This window comes from Siphateles boraxobius, unplaced genomic scaffold, assembly GCF_051911475.1.
Source record: "Siphateles boraxobius isolate OS27281-9 unplaced genomic scaffold, OSU_SipBor_1 143, whole genome shotgun sequence".
In the NCBI taxonomy this organism is placed as follows: Eukaryota; Metazoa; Chordata; class Actinopteri; order Cypriniformes; family Leuciscidae; genus Siphateles; species Siphateles boraxobius.
The window spans coordinates 90,001-97,500 of NW_027508748.1; the positions used below are offsets into that span (position 1 = coordinate 90,001).

The following is a 7,500-nucleotide window of genomic DNA, read 5'->3' on the forward strand; positions in this document are numbered from 1 at the left end:
TGATTGATTTACTTCCGTTGCAAAGATCATTAGTTATTAACTTAGCGACCGCTAACACGACACCGTTCTAACAGAAAACCCTTAATACGATCCGGCCGCTCATTTGCATTAAACAGTGCCTGGAGCTCGAGAACGCAAACCATGAATTAGGTTCCAAGGTACAAGTCTTGAAAAATATATGATACAAAAAAATGTATCGCTTCCGCGTAGCACGTGTACCGGAATTATCCTGACAACGTTTCATCAGTACAGAGGTAAAGGAAAAGAGGCCTTCACAGAGGAGAGACTAGTGACACTTCAGGACTGCAGAGTGTTTAAAAGCAGCTTTACAGAGATACAGTAAAAGTGTGTAAAAGTTTGTGTCTAGAAGAAAATAGCGTCATTGTCCAGCTTAAGTTAGTTCAGTGATGGTTAATTTTTTGTTGTTAAAAAAAGTTATTAATTAGGTGTTCAAGCACGAAGTGCTTTTTTTTTTTTTATTATTATTATTATTCTGCCGTAAAACGCATCATGCAGACCAAACCGTAAGTGCTAGAGACTTGATATTTGGGATTAAGGTAGCACAGAAATCAAGGAGAGGTTGAGAGAGTATGAGCCCGATTGGCCCATAAGTGGCGCTATAGCAACCAAAAGCGCGAAACTGCTCATAACTCCTAGACCGTATGCCCTAGACTCAAGTGTCTGAAGAACAAAACGTATATCTCTGATTTCATTTCCGGTATGCAAATTTTTCCGCCATTTTGATTTTTGTTGAAAACCTTCTTCTGCAAACTAGTCCCTGGTTTTTCACCCGATTGGAACCAAACCAGTGCAGAAATGTTCCTTGGAGTCTGAAAATCAATAATTATCGAAAAAAAGTTGACATTTCGATTCACGGGTTAAGGGGCGCAAAATAAACGTTGTGGGAGGAGCCTTTTTTACTAAAATGGCTATAACTCGAGAATGAAATGAGATATCTTCACCAAACTTCAAACTAACCAGTTCAAACTAACCAAACTAACTTCAAACCAAACTTTACCGAAAGACATGTGTAGGAGGACATTTTGAGGTAACAGTAAAAAAAACGGCGTTGATTGGCCACATGGTGGCGCTATAACATTAAAAAAACATAAAAAGGCCTATGACCACCTGACCGTTAGTCAGATTGACTTGAAAATTGGAATGCAGTGTCTTGGTCCAAGGCCCCATTTTTGTGTATGAGGACATTGGAGTATCTCAAAAAACATGGCCGCCATTGGCCAATGAAGTTTGAGCACCTATGAGACAATGTTAACGGAGGCTGATCGGAACGAAACTCGATGGGCGTGTTCGACTCATGGCCCAAGAGGTCTGTACGAGTTTTGAAAGAAATCGGCCACTAGTTGGCGCTAACAAGTTTTACAGCTCTGTAATCACATGGTGTTGCACACATCCCCACAATATGCATATCATTAGATCTCCTCATGCTGAACAACTTTGCCTCTGGAACCATTGCTGTCAATCGAACCGTTCATTAAATATTCACTAATATGTTGAAAACCTACTTTTGCGAACTAGTCCCTGGTTTTTCGTCCGATCCATACCAGACCAGTCTAGGACAACTCTCTGGAGTCTCTAGATAAATAATTATTTAAAAAAAGTTGAAATTTTTTATTTTTCGCATGGTGTTAAATGGTTATTTAGAAAAGGGGTGTGGCAAAATGCACTCAAAAGCCTATAAATCATAAATAAAAACTCAGAGATTAACAAAAATTGGTGAGGATATGTGACATAACATCATTAACAAGCATGAAAAATTTCATGGAGATCAGACCTTAGGTGGCGCTATAGCTGTTAAAAAGCTTTAAAACGATAGATTTCCTATGGAAAAAACATAATGGCTTATTAGGCCAATAAGTGGTCTTTTACTGCCCCCTGCTGTCATTTCACCATACTTTTCCCTAATATTATTAGATATTTCACATTTAGACTTCTTTAAAATCACTATTTTAACATTTACACTCACATTTTGTCAAAATTAATCAATTGGAGTATTACTATTGAGAAGTGGAAATCATAAAAATGAAAGAGAAACGTTGGCCACCATTTAGGCCACGCCCCTTCAGTACAAATTCACTCATAACTCAAAAACGGAAAGTCGCAGAATGCTCATATTTTGATGGTAAGGTTTTCTCGGGGCTCTTGATCGAAATCTAGCATCGCTCCCGAGTGTAGGCTGTAAAACCGCTGTTGTCCACTAGAGGGAGCAACAGCATTAGACATTTGTAATCTTCTTAACCAGTTTTCAGCAATGGCTAACAAACAAATGCTTAAAGATATTTATTATGTTGCAAATAATATTTATAATAAATAATATAATATGAAATAATGATTTATTAGAAAGTTTAATATTTTTACATCACAAATAAATATCTGAAATGCTTAAGGACCCCAAAAAGAGATTTTCACAATATCATAACCCAAAATTGTGTGTGTGTGTGTGTGTGTGTGTAAGCATGCATAATGGAATTCACATTGAAAGACTGGTTTGCTTTAGTGCACAATACTGATTAAACCAAGTAGTTCAAAATAAAAGTGGTACTATAGCAATAAGTGGTCTTCTACTACCCTCTGCTGGACATTATACTTATTAATAGTCTTTTCACATGTGCTTTTGCATTCATATATTTAGACACTAAAAAATAACCTTATGTGACAATTACTATAATAACACAATCATATTTTGTCTTTCAATTCACTTTACTGCTCTGAAGATTCACATAGTTGCTAACAATGTGGTAAATCATAGTAAATCATGCTACAATCCTGCTTAATCATTCTAGAATGTGGTATATCATGATACATTTTTGTGTAACATTCGGTCACAACAAGGTAACATCAAGGTAAACTAAGATAAATCATGGTAAACTGACTATTGTAGCACATTGAGAAATATGAATCCTGAAGGACAATTGCAGTAAACATTTCTTTTTCCATCACATAGTTCAAATATCTGTATCTACAACAGAATGTGTGTGTGTAGTCCTAGGTTTCTGAATAATTGCTGAATAATCTGATAATAGTTTACAAACACATTATGTGAAATGCTTATAGACCATTAAAGTATATTTTCATAATGACAGATCCCAATAGCATTGAAAACAACAACAACATGTGTCTTTATTTGTGTGTGTGTGTGTGTGTGTGTGTGTGTGTGTGTGTGTGTGTGTGTGTGTGTGTGTGTGTGTGTGTGTGTGTGTGTGTGTGTGTGTGTGTGTGTGTGTGTGTGTGTGTGTGTGTGTGTGTGTGTGTGTGTGTGAGAGAGAGAGAGAGAGAGAGAGAGAGAGCATAATGTCTAAATATGAGCGCAAAAGCACCTATGAAAAGACTTTATTAATAAGTATAATGGCCAGCAGAGGGCAGTAGAAGACCACTTATTGGCTCACTTTCATTTTGACAGACTTGATTTTCACCAGTATTCTGCACTAAAGCAAACTGTTTTTTCCTTATTAACTATTATAAACCAATCATATTTTGTCAGAGTTTATCACTTCATTTGTTCTGATGCCTCACATAATTGCTAGCAACGTGGTAAATCATGGTAAATCACGATAGAAACATGGTAAATCACAGTAAATAATATTATTACATGGTGTATCATGGTAAATCATGCTAGCAATGTGATAAATCATGGTAAAGCATGTTACAATCCTGGTAAATCATCCATATAACATGGTAAATCAAGGTAAACTAAGACAAATCAAGGTAAACTATGATAAAGCATGCTAAAATCATATTACATCATAGGCTACTAGAATGTGTTCAATTGTGGTAAATCATGCAAGAACAGTGTAAACCATGGTGAATCATAGCCTACTAGAACTCGGTATATCATAGTAAAATATGGTAAATCATACTGCAACATAATAAATCATGAACAATCACACCAAAATGTTGTATATCATTGCAAATCATGCTAAAACATTGTCGATTCCATCTATGATGTCAGTGGTTAAATGCTAGCTACATAAACCTTAAATCTTTTGATGCTTTTGAGGTTAACTGTCTTAACTGTCTTAAATGCTTGAACACCACTAAATGCTGCTAGCAGCTTTATTTTATTTTAGTTATTAATTTAGTTTATATATATATACAGCCACTCTGGAGAAAACCGTGATGTCATCGTCCAGCTCAGTTCGGTTCTCATATAACGCTGTCAATGCAGGCATAATAATATTAATATTGTTGAATATTAAATTTTAAATGTCCAGTCCCGTGGAGGACTGGAGTCGATAGCTTGAATCTTCTGGGGATCAAGACTCGGCAGTGTTTCCCCCTCTGGGAAGAGTAGTCCAGTTTGAGTCGGATACTGAGTTGACTGCCATGCTTTCCCGGTCTGCCGTGAGCATCAGGCTCCAGTGGAACCCTCCACCCTGTCCCGAATGTTCACAGCTGGATAATTGGTATGTCCGAGGGGCATGAGGAGATCACGGAGTTGAGGAAGGCACTTTTTACTGGCAGAAGTCGATTCGCTCTTTCTTCCGCTTGCACTACCCTTGGAGCTCAGTGATGTGCTGTGGTGTTTTAAAATGAGGCCTCTCATTTTTTTCTATATATCAAATGTAAATTTATGTTCTTGTTACACTTAATTTTCCTGGTTGAATAAGCATTACATAAAAAGAGAGACCAAATACAATTCTATATTGTATTTTTACGGTATTTAATGTTCTATTTATTGTATGTTATATACAAGTTGGGACATTTTTTTAAATTTGAATAAAATGAAAACTAAAAGACTTCAACAAATCACATGAGCCAATATTTTATTCTCAATAGAACATAGATAACATAACAAACGTTTAAACGGAGAAATTTTACAATTTTATGCGCAAAATGAGCTCATTTCAAATTTGATGCCTATTACAGGTCTCAAAAAAGTTGGGACTGGGGCAACAAATGGCTGAAAAAGCAAGTCATTTTGAAAAGATTCAGCTGGGAGAACATCTAGCAACTAATTAAGTTAATTTATATCAGGTCTGTAACTTGATTAGCTATAAAAGGGATGTCTTAGAGAGGCAGAGGCTCTTTAGAAGTAAAGATTGGCAGAGGCTCTCCAGTCTGTGAAAGACTGCGTAAAAAGATTGTGGAATACTTTAAAAACAATGTTCCTCAACATCAAATTGCTTTGCAAATCTCGTAATCTACAGTGCATAACACCATCAAAAGATTCAAAGAAACTGGAGAAATCTCTGTGCGTAAAGGACAAGGCTAAATACCTTTATTGTATGCCCGTGGTCTTCGGCCCCTCAGACGACACTGCATCGCTCATTGCATGATTGTGTCAATTACATTACTAAATGGGCTCAAGAATACTTCCAGAAACCACTGTCGGTAAACACAATCCGCAGTGTCATCTGCAGATGCCAACTAATGCTCTATTATGCAAAAAGGAAGCCATATGTGAACATGGTCCAGAAGTGTCGTCGTGTCCTGCGGGCCAAGGCTCATTTAAAATGGACTATTTCAAAGTGGAACAGTGTTCTATGATCAGACGAGTCCAAATTTGTCATTCTTGATGGAAATCCCGGACACCGTGTTCTCCGGGTAAAAGAGGAGGGAGACCTTCCAGCGTGTTATCAGCGTTCAGTTCAAAAGCCAGAATCTCTGATGGTATGGGGGTGCATAAGGGGGCAGCTTGCATGTTTTGGAAGACACTATGAATGCAGATAGGTATATAAAGGTTTTAGAGCAACATATGCGCTAACAGCACTATTACAACAGCATGGCTTCGTCGTAGAAGAGTCCGAATGCTGAATTGGCCTGATCTTTCACCCATAGAGAACATTTGACACATCATTAAACGAAAAATACATCAAAGACGACCACAAACTGTTCAGCAGCTGGAAACATATATAAGGCAAGAATGGGACCAAATTCCAACACCAAAACTCCAGACACTCCTACTCAGACGCTCCTGGACAAGACCTCGACTGCAGTGGCATATCAATTGCCTTGAGTTGCTAGCAGTTCTGCTGGTCCAGTTTATGACTTGAAGTGGAGTCTGTTTATTTCCTGCAGGAAGTGTTGGAGCAAAGGCTGTCTCCCTCCACCTTGAAAGTGTATGTTGCTACTATTGCTGCACATCACGATGCAGTCGACAGTAAGTGTTTGGGAAACCATGACCTGATCATCAGTCTCTTGCCTCCTCGGCCCTGCCTCATCCCCTCTTGGGATTCTCTGGTGTACTGACAGCCCTACAGAGAGCTCCCTTTAAACCACTACAGTCAGTTGAGCTTAAGATCCCACCTCTCAAGACAGCGCTCCTGACTGCGCCTACGTCTATCAAGTAAGGGACCTGCAAGCCATTGTTTTGGCGTACTAGGCGAGTCGTGCATCCTTGGGGTGAGGGCTCACTCCACTCGAGGTGTTGCTTCCTCCTGGACATCTGCAGATCTGTGGGCCTGGCGACACCTAACACATCCGTGAGATGCTACAATCTCCGGATGGATCCGGTTTCTTCCAGTATGTTGGGAACAAACAGGTGCTGTGCGGAAAGGCTGGCTCGGTGTCTCACTTGCAGCACCATTCCCTCTTCGGAGGGATACGAGTGCCTTATTTGCTCTCCAGGTGAGTTCCCCACCTGGCAAACCCTAGGTGAAGTTTCCTCCAGCGTCCTTCAGTAGTCAGAGTCCTGGGTTAGATGCTCCATATGTTGTGATTCCCTCCTGGTATTCCCATATGTGTATTCTTCCGTGGTACAGTTTCCCTGTTGGTAAACCTGTGCCTTTTCCTGGGCTGTATTATTATATTTACACCTTCAAAAAGCAAAACATTTTTAATGGACTTTAAATAATAATAATAAGAAGAAGAAGAAGAAACAACTTTTAACTTTTAATAAATGCATATAAATATGAGTTGCATGTTGGCCTTTAACAATTTAGCATTTGTTAGCATTTAGCATGATTAACATTTGTTTTCTTGGTAACTAATAAAAAACTGCTGTCATTTGTGCATGACATAACAAAAACAGGCAGTAAAATAAAATTTAATAAAATAAAAAATGAAATTTAAAAACAAAATTAAAAATGTAAAGAAAATAAAAAAACTGCTTCAATTAAGTCACAAGTTCTATTTAGGTCAACATGTGATGTTTACATGATGGAATAACAGTTATGTTGACCTGAACAGAACTTGTGACTTAATTGAAGCAGTTTTTTTATTTAATTTAAATTTTTTATTTAAATTTTAAATTTTTTATTTACATTTTATTTTTTATTTTATTAAATTTTATTGTACTGCCTGTTTTTGTTGTGCCATGCACAAATGACATCCGTGACATACACCTGCCATACACAAACACACACACACACACACACACACACACACACACACACACACACACACACACACACACACACACACACACATTTGAGTCGTAACCCCTATCTGAGTTATTGCTGAACACAATTTAATCTCCTGAATGCAATAATCCCTGAAATGATATGATTACATTACGCCATTCAATCTGAATTACGGAAAAAC

At 37.9% G+C, this 7,500-nt stretch overlaps 1 protein-coding gene across 1 annotated transcript in view; it reads left to right on the forward strand.

Moving 5' to 3' along the window:
• The window catches only part of pde2a (phosphodiesterase 2A), a 74,246-nt gene that overhangs the window by 36,438 nt on the left and 30,308 nt on the right, over positions 1-7,500 (forward strand).